Below are 14,926 nucleotides of genomic sequence, written 5' to 3'. Positions count from 1 at the left end.
TGGAAACAGAAGTCATGAATTGTCCAAGATCAAAACTAGAACTCAAGTCATCTAAGTATTAATCTGGTGCTGTTCCCATCACCCTATGATGTCTTGGGGGTGAGGGGAATATAACTTAATTTTAGTTGTATTGTTATTGTGAACCTATGATGTTATTGTGTGGAAATACTGACGTAGGAATTCTTTTTCTCAGCTTTTCTGTGACAATGAGTTGCCTTGGAATATCCAGAGACTCAGCTACCAGCTGTTATATGTCAAAAGACGGGACATGATCCCAAGTTTTTCTGACTCCAAAAACTAGGTCTTTTTCCATTTATACCACACCTTTTCTCTTTTTGTGGGGGGAGGCAATTTAATTAAATGATCTACCTAGGGTAACTGTCTAAGGTCAAATTTGAACTCAGGTCCTCTTGATTCCTGGCAGGTGTTCTATCTACGGAGCTACCTAGCTGTTCCTGCTTCTCAATTTCAAAAATAAAGAATAATAAACAAATAAGCATTAAATGAAACAACAAATACATAAAAATATCAAATTTCATATTATAACTATTTAAGGGGGAAAGAGCTAAATAAATAGAAAGAAAGGAAAAGATATAGATGGGACAGTGACATTGACATGAATGAGGAAGAGACTAAATCAAACAAAAGATTGCATTCCCAGAATTCACACATTGGCTATGTGACATTGGGCAAGTCACCTTACTTCTCTCTGGAGCTCATTCTTCTTATCAACAAAATTAGGATAATAAGTGAACCTCTCTCATAAGGTCATTGTGAATAAAGCATTTTTTAAAAAACACTATATAGGATGTAGTCACAATGGACACAACCAATAAGAAGACTCTGAAGAGAATGAGACCTATTAAATATAACAAATATTGTTATTGTTTGCCTTTCAGTCATGAAGAAGACCATGACATCAGAGAGGTGCTGCCATAGCATGCAAGTGACTTAGATTTAAGGGCAAGACTGTGCAAAGTCACCTGCCTCATTTTCTTGTTTGAATTCAATGGAAAGCTATAGATAAGAATGACTGAACATGGCCCTGGATGCAGCTAAGGTCTCAGTCTGACTGAAGCAAATTCAACAAATATGCTTGTTTTTCCCCCTTTCAATCTGATTTTTTTTGCACAGCATAACAAATATTTTTATGTTTAGAAGAATTGCAAATGTCTAACCTACATGGGACTGCTTGCGGTCTTAGGGAAAGGGAGGGAGGAGAAGAGGAAAAAAAATTTGGAACACAAGATTTTGCAAAGTGAATGTTGAAAACTACCTTTGCATGTATTTGGAAGAATAAAATACCATTAAAAAATTTACCTGAGTCCTAAGAAGTTGTGACTCACCCTGAATCACAAAGCATTATTTAGGGGTAGGGCTTGAGGCAGCTTATTTACCCAATGGAGGGAAATATTTTAGCCATTCACCATATCCCTTCTCTACCTCTTTATCTTAGAATCCCTAGCTGGCATAAATAATAGAGTTCTGGATGCTGGATCTGGCAACAGGAAAACCTGAATTCCAATACTGCTTCAGACACCTACTAGCTGTGTGACTCTGGACAATTTACTTAACCTCTCTTAGCCTCAATTTCTTCATGTATAAAATGGGGATAATAATATCATCTACTTCCCAGGGTTGTGATATTTCTGTAGGCAATGAAATTGGAGAGAAATCCCTTGGAAAAATTTCACTTGGAAATCTAGAGTTTTAAAAATATTTTTATTACATCACTCACACAAGTGAGCCTTTTCTTAGATCCAGGAGAGCTCTACTATCCTCAGTACTGAAGCCATTCATTCATTTAAAACCATGAACTGGACTATCTGGAAAGATGGGAGGAGGAGACAGAGAGACAGAGACCTAGACAGACAGACAGAGAGAAACTGTATCTTTGTAAAATAGGATGGATTCCACTCCATCCCTGTTCTGAGGTCTAAATTCAGTTATATATCCTACTCATCCGCACCTGCCTCCCAAAAAGAAGGAAAAATCCAGCTCCCCAATATTCTGTTGCAGTAGCTGCTCTCAACTTCTGGACCACAGCTCCAAAATGCCTCATTTCCCTTCTACTTACAGACAACAAATGACCCCACAGATATCTCTCTCTTCCAGTATGAAAGGAAGCAAGTGAGTGAACTAAGAGATAGGAACTCGCAGAAGCCTTTACACAGCTGGTTTTTCCCCTAGATTTCTAAAGGATACTTTCACTCTAACTTTCCGAGGGACAGCTTCTTTCCTACAGGAGCATGGGATTGATTCCGCTAAGGCTGTTCCATACACTGTCTGCCGGAGAATATCTTCTTAGCAAGTGATCTGTTTTGTGTCAGAGGGGACAAAACATCCCCAAATCCAATTTGCTGTATCCAAGGACAAGGCTCCATAGAGAGGGTGGGGGAAGTTTCCCAGAGTCCAGAGGGCATACAGGAAAGTGCCTGCAAGCTTACAAACACCTGTTAACTGTTAGTCTTCTCAAGCCCTCTCTTCTGTGGGGATTTAATCCCAGCCTGCCTTTCATCTTGCCAGCAGCTGCTGGGCCAGTGACAGGATGATGAAGAAACTCCAAGTATACCAAATGATTCTCTTTCCATAAAAATAACAGTTGGATTATTGGTCAAGCAAGGAAAGTCTTAACCATCTAAAAGAGCTAGGAGGAAGTTCAGAAACTATCTAGCCTCAAGTTGGCAAACTATGGCCAAATCCAGTCTGCTGCCTGTTTTTATGTAGTACTGAGTTAAAAATATTTTTTACCTTTGTAATACAACAAAACTTTATTTAAAAATGTAAAAGAGATTCTAAGCTCAATGACCATACAAAAGTTGTAGACTATAATTGGCTGACCCTTGATCTAAGCTGATCTCTTTATAATTAAGGAAAGATTAAGTGATTTGCCCAGGTCACACAGGTTTGTAAGAGGTAAACGTGAATCTATAGCCCATATCTTTCCACTCCTTCACACTCCCTGGAGGATGCCAGTACTTTCTTATATCTTTTTAATGTAAAATATGTTATTTTACATTATAATGTACGTGTCAGATAGCACCATTGGATTATATTGATTAGATGCACTATGATGTCAGAGATTATGTCTTATCCAAACTTTCTCTCTCTCTTGGTGCAGCATACAGGGCTCTGCCCACAGCTGATACTAAATAAATATTCATTGATTTAGTTTAAAGACATATGTGAGCTGAATGTCTTTTGGAAGGAAAAAAAAATAACAGATATCCAGAGATAGCTATCCAGGGCTATTTGCTAGGATAATTGGGTCAGAGAGACATGAGATCATCTAGTTCATCTGCCTGCCTCTGGGCGAGACTAGATATAACCAATCTCAAACACTTAACTGTATATTCTCAAGATCCTAAGGAAAGCACAGTCCTCTGCAGGTACTTCTCCCACCATCTTCATGGTCCTCAAAATCACCAATCCAGTCCATTCAATCCTAGTTCGTGATCTCTGCAGAATAACCCCAGACCTAATGCAGATGCTACAGGCTAGCCCATTAGAGTTGTTCCCAGTAGGACTAAATTAGTGAAAGTCAAGAGGCCAACTTCTAAAGAGGGTGGGGGAGGGAATCACAACTTTGCCATCCAAATATGTCCTCCCTACCCCAAGCCATTCCCCTGGATTTCCGAATTAGAAGCCTTAGAACTAAGTCAGATAACAGAATTCAAACAGCTTCTGGGAGAAGCAAAAAAAAAAAAAAAAACAACCTTGTGGGTTTCAAAGCAGAAGCAGATCCTTCACCCCAAATCTTCCTCCTTCCCCCAATAAAGGGACTGCCAAATAAGTGATAGTTGATATGGAATATCTCTATTCAATATAGTAGCTACAAGCAAACTATGGGCATGGTCTTGTGTGACTTTATATTCAAGGAAAAGTGTGTCGTGAAAAGTGGATTATATTTAAACCAAGACCAAGTTATCTTTCCTCCCGCTGGGCTCTTTCCATTGTGGTAGTTCTGCTTATTATCCTTTTCAATCAATCAAAGGGCACCTAACACAGCATACAACAACCTCTGCTCTGTTTCTTACTATCTCTATAGTCTGGTCTTCATCCTCAGTAAATTGAAAGCATTAGATTAAATGACTACTACTTTTTCTAAGTGAATAAGGTTCCTTCCAACTTTAAAATCTTGTCATTCTATATATTTTTCCTACTTCACATACAGGAAAATTGAGTCTCAGAGGAATATATTGATTTTCCCCCCCAAGGTCATAAAGTTAGCCGGTGACAAACAAAGCAAAACCAAACAAAACAGGGCCAGAGTCTCTGGATTAATAAATTCATTGAAAGTCAGAATAGGAAGGAATCAGAGATATCATCTAAGCCTATTTCATAATTTTCTAGAAGAATTCACAGAAGTTAAGACTTATCCATGTCCCTTAAGTAAGGATTCAAATTACAAGACAACCCAATTCTCTTTCCCCTAAACCATTCAGTATCCTCAGGAGTGGCCCATAACATCCTTCCTGAATGGGTCTTCCTGTTTGTATGAAAGGTATGTCACAGAATTTTCACGTGGACTGAAACCAGTGAAAAGATCTATACAGTGTTCTCACTTTGGATATACACTGCTCATCTTTCTACAAGGGGAATCCAAGATTAACATCCTATGAGTAGTGGACAGTTTTCATCCTGAAGATACAGATGACTCATTTATTCATTCAATAAGTATTTATTTACAGCTTACCTATTCTGTTCCAAGGACTTTGCTAGGCTGTGAATTCATAGACAACAACAGAATAACCTGTGCCCTCAAGAAACGCAGTCTACTGAGTGGAAACAACATGCACACAAATAAAAATAAATGTGAAATAAATGCAGAGTAAATGCATAGTAATGTGGAAAAACACTTAAGGGAGAAGGGACAGGTGGGAACATAGGGAGCGTCTCATACAGGAAATCATTACTTGATTTGAGGTTTGGAGGAATATAGGGATTCTAAGAAGCAGAAAGAATCCACCCTACCTACACGGGACAGAAGGCATAGAGATGGGGTGATGGAACCTGTATAGAGGATGAATAGTAAATAGGACTCTTTGAAGGAACAGAAAGTATTTGAAAGGAAATCATATGCAGTAAACTTGTAAAGGTAGGCTAGAATCTGGCTGTTAAAGATCTTTAAAAACCAAGGTGAGTGATATAATGAATAGAGAATCAGAGATGGAGTCAGGAAGACCTAGCTTCAAACTTACTCTCAATCACTAGCTGGGTAATTTTGAGAAAGTCACTTAACCATGACCTGTTTCCTCAACTATAAAATAAAAATAATAATAGTATCTCCTTCCCAGGATTGTTGTGAAAATAAAATGAAATACTTAGCCCAGTGTCCAGGTGTCTAGTAAATGCTTTTTCCCTTCCCTTCCAAGGCATCAGTCTTGAACCTAATTTGATACCCAGAAAATCTTGATTCTTAGTTACACAAATATCATTAGTAGAATGGGTGGAGAAGGGGTAAGGGGCAAGAAGAAGAGGATGGATTGGTTTGGCTTTTGTCATTATATTCCCAGCACCTAGACCTGTGGCTGAGGACAGAGTAGACATTTTAAAATGCTTGTCGGATTGAATTGAATTTAATATCTACCAAGCAGAGGGGCCAAGCCTCAGGGCCACAGAAGGAGGTCATGTCTCTGTTCTCTTGATATGTTGCCCACCTTGTTTTTTTGTGGGCTTTTTTAAAGCCCATCTATTATTGTCTAGCTGCATGGGTTTATTTCAGGCTCACTGCTGACTCTAGCTTTGTGCTCCAACTTTAATGTTATAGATTTGGCAGAGGGGAGGGGAAAGTAGAGAGAGAGAGGGAGAGAGAAGAAAAAGGAAGAGATGGGGAAGCTATGGGAGTGAAGGTGGTATTTCACTCCTTATTAATAGCTAATGTCTGCATGGCTCTGAATGGACTAAGCAGTGCTCATCAGAGCCTATAGGGCAATTACCCTAATCATGTGGATCTCCTAAACAGCCACTTGATTTATTAGCCAGACGTCTCTTTAAAATGCCGCTCTTAAATATAAATAACACTTAATCATCCAGCTGTCGTTAAGTTCATGTTATATTGATTTCTTGGAGTGCCACAAATTTGAGGGCCAATGGGCAGGCGGATGTGTGCAAAAAGCCAGGAGGTGGATTAATCAAAGGTGGAAGTTAGGCAGGTGCTTATATAGAAGGTATCTCTTACAAGAGCTCTGGAGTCTGGTCCAATTTCACATCAAAGGGTGCCTTGTACGATGGTACATTTATTTCCTTGTGCTGACAGCCCATGTTTATAAAGCAGAACTTTTCCTAAATCATCACAACCATCACTATCCTCCTCCTCTTCTTTCTCCTTACATCTTATACTTTCTAAAGCTGTCATATACATTATTTTTTAATTCTTACATCAAATCTATGAAGTTGGCAGGGCTGGTATTATTATTCATTTGACATATGGGGAAACTGAGGCCCAGAGAGGAAAAAATATTTGTCCTATTTCACAAGATCAATAAATGGCAGAGATTAAGCTCAAACCCAGTCTTAGTAGCATCTACTCCAGTACTCTTTTTTATAATATAAAAAATGCTGCATTAGAGTGTGGCCTCCTTGAAGACAAGGACTATCTTTGGTCTCTTTTTGTATCCTCAGCATTTAGCAATACCTGGCACATAGTAGGTGAGTAATAAACATTTATTGACTAACTGACACAATTGTACTTCTAATAATACTTCTGCTCCACCATCACTTATATGCCTTATTTAAATGATCATGGAAGAATGGCATTACAGATATTCATTTTCTACAATCTCTTTCTTCCCCACCCACACAGTGGTTATAACTATAAATCCAGATTATTTACTCTCCTTGCCCCAGTCAGTTCAGTGACACCCCAAAAATCGCAGCTCCCAAAAGGTTCTCACTTTAATCCCAAACAGCACTCATTGTGGTTAAAATAATAGGGGAGACAGAGTATAGGCAATCCATAGGCTCTGCTATTCAGATTTCACTGTCTGCAGAAAGGAGCAGCAGTGAGCAGCAAGAGGAGGGGGAGATGAAGGGAAGAAAAAAAGGAAATAAGTTAACTGTCTCCTACTCTTCCAAAAAATATTTGCCAAACATCTGAAATAAGTCCTCTGAAAGTGGAAAAAAGCCTCCAAGAAAGAGGGTAGATATTATCGTTGGAAGCCCAAGGCCAGCTAGCTTTCCAGCACCAACCCAAGAAAGCTTGTAGCACATAAGGCATCCTCGATCTGCCATACATAATCAATTCTTTCATGGCTGGGATTTTTTCCAACACAGTTACCTACAAAACAATTAAGACCCTGAGAAATTAAAAAGAAAGAAAGAAGAAACAGGGATGGATAAGGAGTGTGACATGGTCCTAATTTGAGCAAGAAAACCAGGAAAATTAGGTCCATTACACATAGGTTTTGCACAGATGCTAATCAATGCTTGATTTGGAATAGGAACCAATTTTATGTCTGTTGCTTAGTGGGGTAATGTAGGGATTTTTGAACCTAGAAGCTTAGCATAACCACTCCTTGCTTTGAATGAAAATGACATGGAAAGCAATCTAAATTCTCCTTTTGTGCAAACACTTGAAAGCAGACGAGATTGGGGGGGGGGGGGGTTGGCATATTGAAGGAAAGCTGGGCTACAGGGAAACTAAGACTGGAGCAGGAATCTGGGGAAAGAGTTACAAACATTTGAGAATCCTGTCCCTAAAACCTTTTACCCCCAAATAAGGTCTTATGAGGGAATATTTGTTTACTTGGGAAGCAGCCCACTGTTGCCATAGTACAATATTTCTATAAAAATCCAAGTGCTGCTGAACGTTTGGATCACTTGTCCTTATCTACATAATTTGAGGGCATAATTCAGGTTCCTCTTGCAGCATAGAAAAGAGACTTGTTCGGGCACTATTGTGAGGCAAGGTTGTACAAGCGGACGTATACAGCCAGGCTCTGAGGGCATGTGTCCAGGAGGAAGTGGGAGGGGGTTGGATGTGTGCAGATTCACAACATTCAGAAGAAGAAAATCATCTTTTCCCCCCACTGAGCTCTCTCCACTGTGGTAGCTCTTCTTTATTTCCTTCCATCCTTTTCAATCAATCAAAGAGCAACTCATACAGCACACAAGAATACAATCCTCCTCCCAGAGTATCAGCTACTGCCTCTCCCTATTCTAGCCAGAGACTTGGAAGCTGAAAAAGTTTGGAAAAAGGAGACTGGCTGAGAAAGATCACCACTTTCCCCCAAAGATTTGCAGACACCCCAACCTGACCTTCTTTAGTTTGGGGATTTATCTTTGTTTTTTTTTTTAGCTTGGAGGCATACATCAGACTTATCCCCACTAGTTCAAAAAGCTTCCATCCCTCCCCCCACCAAGCAAGGTCTTATAACTGAGGATGCACACTTATTTTCTTCATGACCAATTTTTCCAATGCATTAACTTACTAAGAATAGATCCAGCTCTCAATCTATATCTACAAATAGATTTATACTTATATTGATATCTATTTGCACTATATTCTCAGGCAACCTAGATTAAATTACTTTGGTTCTAGATCAGCCGTCCTTCTGGCTCCAACTTTTCATTCCCAGTCTGGGATGCTTTTTGAATGGGGAACTGGTGAAGACCCTTCAGTCTAGGAAAAGTTTAGAAAATTAGAAGCATATGATTGACCAACCGAGGAAGCTAGGAAGAGCTTTGGGAAGAATGAGGCAGCCACTCTAAGGGTTTGTAGGGATTCTGGTGCCTTTTATGGATTTCCCAATGGCAAGATCAGCTAGGCTGTGGGAGATTGTATCTAAATCAAGAAAGCCTCGCTCTTAAAAGACAGTTACCATCTGGATGGTGATGAGACGCAAGTGTCCCCACACCACCTCCCCCAAGAAATGTCCCCACCAGCCCCCATTCCTCTTCTTCGACTTACACACCTTTAAAGGAAAGTGCCGGGTTCAGACAGGGTGAATGGGAGAGAAAAGAGGACCCGTGAAATCCATTTGTCCCACACTACACAGCAGAAAGGGAAGGAAGGGGGAGAACCCAATCAGGTATCCCTTGCTCAGTTTTCCCCAATCCTGTTTGAGCTTCCTCCAGTCACTATGGCTGTGAGTTGGTGGATCCCACAGGGCCCACTCGGTCCCTGGACAAGTCAATATAATAGTCTCCCGGGGGAAGTATTCCTTAAGCACCCCCCCCAAAAAAAAAAGCTTGAACTCCTTTTCATTTCTAGAGAGACATCGCTCTGCTTTGGCTCAGAGTGGCACCCGCGCTGCCTTTTCCTGGGGAAGACACGTTTTGGCTTCTAGAGCATACCCATTTATTTCCTCAAAATTATAATTAAAATCCCATGCTCCAAAGGACAGCCGATCATTCGGCACAGGGCGGATCTCAAATCTCTGATCGGGTTTCAGCCCCCACCCCCACCCCAACCCCTCACCCCAGTCCTCCCCAATCGTCTCCCCCTTTGGAAAAAAAAAAAAAAAGCAGGTACACTTAAAAAAGGCTAGGAACTCGGGAATACTCCCTCAGCTGCTACGGGGACGAGGGAAATGTATTTTTACAAGAAAAAAATTTTAATAAGGAAAGAAAAATAAAAACCCCAGGAAAGTGGTGCTGTGGAGAAGTCGGAACGTAGGGAGAGTCAGAAGATAGAGAAAAGAGGAGAAATACCTATTCTCGTGGCTCTGCACCTAGCCGGTCTCCAGGTGGAAAGTGTGTGTGTGTGTGTGTGTGTGTGTGTGTGTGTGTGTGTGTGTGTGTGTGTGCGCTTGGTGGTGCGCACGATCGGCTGGAGCCGGGCTGGTTTGAGGGGTGAGTGGGGGAATCACCGGGACCTGGGGACGTTTCCGCCCAGACACCTCCCTTCACCCACTTCCTCTCCCTCTCCCACCAGCCTCCCGGAGCCCGAGGATGCGGCCGGCCCGGCAGCCGGGGAAGAGCCCCCGGCCTGGCCGCGGCTCGGAGCTCCGTCCTCCTCCCGGCGGGGACCCGCACGCAGCTCCGCTCCTTACCTGGGATTGCCGCTTTTCCCTCCTTCAGCGGGAGCGCCGCATTGACACTGCAGATGGTGTCTCTGCCTCTTTCTCTCTCCCTGTCTCTCCTCTGTATGTGCGTGTGTGTGTGTCTCTCTGCCTCTTCAATCCCAAATCCCAAACAAAAATACTCCACGGATGAAAAGGAAGGAGGTTTAGAAAGGAAAAGGAAAAACCCAGAATAATGTCAAGCCTTTGGCTCTGAATAGATCCTCTTGCAACGTCCGAGGAGGAGAGATGTCCAAAAAATTGATAAGCGGCTCCCGGCACGCTCCGGGGTCCGGTTCCCCCCAGCCGGCCGGCAGCGGAGGCTCTCCGAGACTGCAGTGACGACCGGGGGCTGCCCCCCGCACCCCCACCCCCACCCCCCGGAGGGCTCGGTGTCCTTGATGCCAAGCGGGCAACGGCGGCGTCACTGAGCGCCGCCCATCGCCCAAGTCCGGCGGCTCCCCAGCCCCGGGTGCCCGGGCGGCCGGGCTGGAGCGCTCTCCCCTGGCACTGCAGCTCTCCCCGACCGGTCGGGGCTCCCGCCTCCTCCGTGGGCACCCTCCCCACCCCCCCGCGGCACCAGCTCCGGAGGCAGGCGTCAGCTGGCCAGGCAGCCCTCGCGTCCCTCCCGGAGGGCTCGGGGGGCAATGCCAAGGGACTGGGGGTTCGGCAGCCGCTCCCCGGGGAGACTGGGTGCTGCTTCTGCCGCCGCCGCCGCTGCTACTACCGCCGCCTCTGCTAGTGCTACTGCTAGTGCTGCCGCCGCCACTGGAGCTGCTGCTGCCACGGCTGCTACTGCTGCTGCTGGGGCTGCTGGGGTTGCGGCGGCGGCGGCGGCGACTCCGGGGGCTGCTGCCCGTGCGGGTCCTCCGGGCCGGCCCCCTGACCCCTCGGCCGGGCTGGGAGCAAAGTTTGCAGGGGGCAGCGAGCTGGGCTGCCGCTGGCTCGGCCGCCGCCGCCGGAGCTCACGGGCTGCCTGCTGCCGCCGCGGCTCGCCGCTGCTGTGCATTGAAGCCCGGCCAAGCGCTGCAAAAACTCCAGCTGCCTGGCGCTCTCCGGGTCCTCCTCTCCTCCCCCTCCCTCCTTGCTTCCCTCTCTCCCTCCCTCCCTCCCTTCCTTCTTCCCTCTCTCCCTCTCCTCCCCTCCCCGCAGCCTGCTCTCCCTTTCCCTCTCCGGAGCTCTCAGGCTCCGAGCCTGCTCCTGACATGCAGACTGGGAGAGAGCTGCCGGCAGAGGGGGCCGGGGGCTCCCCCAGGACTCCCCACCGATTCTCGCTCCCCCCACACACACGGGTATGCGGGGACACAGGCTGCAGCATGCGCTGACCCCCACCCCGAAACCCGCCCGGAGACGCAGACACAGACGGAGGAGAGCTGGGCACGGAGAGTGATGGAGGCTCGCAGATGCCAAAGCAAACCTGGGCACCGAGGACTCGGAAACTGGGCCACAGACTCGGCAGTCCGAGAACCACAGAGCCGCCCAGTCCAGGGGCAGGGTGGGAGCTACTCAGACATGCACTGCATGCTCTGCCCGTGCCCACCGTGCAGCCGAGCCCGCGCCCTCAGAGAGGAAGTGGGATGCACCGCTCTGGGCTCCAATATAGGAGATGCACCATCTTTAGCTTTATTGCTTGGGCCAAGTGCTCTTGGCCTCAGTTTCCCCATGGATTCAATGAATAAATGAACTAAGGAATCAAATGCTCTCTTTTTGATGTACCATTAGCAAACCGAGGCAGTCCCCCCTCCCATACACCCTGAACCAGACTTCCCGGAGTGTATGTGTATGGGTGCACACCTTTATGTTGGGATGGCAGAAAGGAAGGCAAGAGAGAAGCCCTTGTCCTGCTGAGTCACTTGACTTTTCTAGCAAGTTACTGTTGTGGGAAAAGGGTGGAGGTGAACCAATTATGGATTCCTAGCTCTAGAATTTCTTTCTCCTCAGGAATTCACACACACATCTCACACACACACACACACACACACACATCACACACACAAACACACACACATATACACACATCACCCACACATGCACACACATACACACATACATACACACACATCTCACACACACATCACACACACACACACACACACACACACAAAGTCTCCACCCATCCCTCAAGAAAAAAAAAATCCTGCTATGGCTTAAAGTATAATCTTTCCTAGAGATATGAATATCTTCACAGTGATCAAAACTTTCACTGAGGTGGGATTTCTGGCAACTTCAAGGGCAGAAAGGGAAAATAACACAGAAATAAAAATATAAATATTCCATGTGAGTTTTGCTGGACTTGCATATAAGGGCAAAATGAGGTCAATGAACTATCTGCTAAATCTTTAGATGTTTATTGTATTCTATGTGTACATACTAAGTGTTGATAACCGGAAAAGGAAGAAAAGAAAAAGATAACTGACTTAGGGTGAAAGATAATACAAGAATGATCATAAAAACCCTTCTAGTCTCTAGCCCTCCTTTCAACATATCACTCCTCAGAAAGCACTGAAGAGTTATCTTATTAGTTTACATTAATAAGCCTGGTCTGGCTCCTCTCTTCTCAGAAATCCTGTATCCCAGACTCAAGATAAAACAGACAAGACTGAGATCAGGTTCAGTTTCTGAAGCCCCTTCATCAGCACCATGCCCATATGACTAAGCCATGTAAGAACAAATAAAGCTGTATGTCTCCTCTAAAGGCAACAATTTGTGGCTGAGGAACCCCAGAACTGAGGCTCTCACTGGACATCTCCCCTAAGTATCTTCTTCCCAACAGAAACTGCAGAAACTATCCTAGGCCCATTCCCAGAGGTGACATCCCATGAAGACCTATTGAAAACCCTAATGGATTACTTAAGGGATGTGGTTCAATAAAAGGGGAGGAAAAAATAACCCTTAAAATGTCTGTTTGCCACTCAGCTTTCAGTGTCTCCCATAAAAATTCAGGGGGGGGTTGAGGAGAGATGAGAAAACAACTCTGTTCATTCTCAGTCACAACAGTACATATTTTTTTTAATAGAACAAGATTGTTGTTTTTTTTTTTTCTTGCAGAAAGTGTGAGTGTATGTATATATGTGTGTAGATGGTGAGCCCCAGATTTACATTTTCTGATGGATGGGGGATTCAAAGACTTGGATTTTTTTTCGAGGTGGTACATAAAATGTATTTATTATTCTTTATCTCCTGCCTGTTTTTCAGTGTCGTTTGTTTTCATTCAGAGAAATGAATGCCATGTGGTGCCTGAAGAGTAATAACAGAGCCAAATGACAAGGAAAGAATGAGGCAGAAATCTGAGAGATACAATGGGCAGGTGAGTAACCCTAGAAGATTACTCCTGTTGTTAATGGTGTGGTATCAGTGAATGTCTTTTCCTCACTTCCTCCCAGTTAATAACTCTTATGAGAGACTTCTAGATTTGAACTTATAAATGGGAGAGGGTGATGTCATTGTTAAAAAAAAAAAAAAAAAAAAAAGAAAGATCTGAATTCACAGCAGGATTTTGCTAAAATCATTGGAATTACTTAATGCCATTAGGGGTCATCTAGTCTGATTCTTTTGGTTAAAGATGGGGAAACTGAAGTCCAGTGACTTGACAAAGTTGAAAAAACAAGGTTGTCCATATCTGAAGATGATGATATGTCAAAATAACACTGATGGTTGTGCTGGGGATGATACTGATTATGATGTAGATGATTCCAGTATATTTTTAAGAAAGAAAGATAGCTTGAGGGTAGTTAAACCCTTTGCTTAACCTGCTCCCTTAAGAGATAGTATTTGATGGGGGGAGGGGGAGTTTAAGTCCCATAGCATCACATGAGCAATTTAAGAATCATTTCTTCTCTGGGAGGCTGGGGAGGTGCTTCTTTTTCCATCCTGTAAAGCCTGGAAGAGAGAGGGTCAGTGAGAAAAATAAACATTCTTTACCTAGTCTAATGGTCAGTGGAACAGAACATAATAATATTCCCTTCTACAGGAGGGGAAAGCTGGCTTTGGGGGTTCCCCTAAATCATTTGTTTTTCCCGGGGATTATTGGAGATGATCTTTAATTGCTCATTGACCCAATAGCAGGAGGGCTAGAAATCCCAACTTTTCTTATACTAAGTAAAAGACCCGCTATTTAAGTTGATAAAAAGCCAGATGAGCTTGTTCAATAAATCACCAGGCGCTATTGCGATCCGTCTCCTGCCGCATTGCCCCTCTCCACAAACATAACCCTTTCTTAGATGGGGTTTTGTAATCTTTAGGGAATTTTTTTTTTTTTAAACTCGGCCTGCAGTAAAGCCTCTGGAAAACCGAAATTGTGGCGCCACCTGCAGGAGACCAGAAATCTCAGCATCTCTTCAAGACATTGTGGACCGAGAGGGGAGAGCAGGCAGACGTCTTCCGCAGTGTGCGACTGCAGCCCCAAGCTTCGGGTCACGAGGGGCTGAAATAAAGCATTTCTCCGTTCCCCTCGGCCCCTGTTTTCCTCGTGGTCTCCGTAGCTTCCCCCAGGCAGGGCTCAGACATGACACACTCCAGCATCCTTCCACCTGCATCCTCCTTTGAAACGAGCTAATTCAATTTTCCATCCACTCTACGCTAGCAAGATGCCGAGATGTTAATAATTCAGTCAACTAAACGGAGCCTGTCTTTCCTCCATTTATTTAAGAGTTAAATCCGTCTCCAGCACAACTGTGCTTGTTTCCAGACTCACAACGGGACCTGAAAGAGGGAAGAGCTGAGAGAAAGGGAGAAAGCAGAAGGAGCCGATCTTTGTTTCCTTATGGCTGATGCTGGAAAAGAAAGCTCAATTTATCATACTGATAGTACCAAAATGTATGGGGCTCAACTATGACCATTCTCAGGTGTTACATCACAAAGGGAGATTGGCTATCTGGTGGGAAGTGACCCAGAAAGTCTAGTGTGAACGGATGCACAAGAGA

General features: G+C 44.1%; 1 protein-coding gene across 1 annotated transcript in view; it reads right to left on the bottom strand.

Annotated features, from left to right (window-relative positions):
• Positions 1-10,985, bottom strand: part of PLXNA4 (plexin A4) — a 627,987-nt gene extending 617,002 nt beyond the window's left edge. The window contains exon 1 of the mRNA XM_074269561.1: positions 9,996-10,985. The gene's annotated coding sequence lies outside the window, so the exon portion shown is untranslated. The remainder of the gene's footprint in view (positions 1-9,995) is intronic.
• Positions 10,986-14,926: the final 3,941 nt, after the last annotated feature.

This window comes from Sminthopsis crassicaudata, chromosome 5 (genome assembly GCF_048593235.1).
Source record: "Sminthopsis crassicaudata isolate SCR6 chromosome 5, ASM4859323v1, whole genome shotgun sequence".
Classification (NCBI taxonomy): domain Eukaryota; kingdom Metazoa; phylum Chordata; class Mammalia; order Dasyuromorphia; family Dasyuridae; genus Sminthopsis; species Sminthopsis crassicaudata.
Note: the sequence above shows the minus strand (reverse complement) of the source record. Positions and strands in the feature narration are given on the sequence as shown.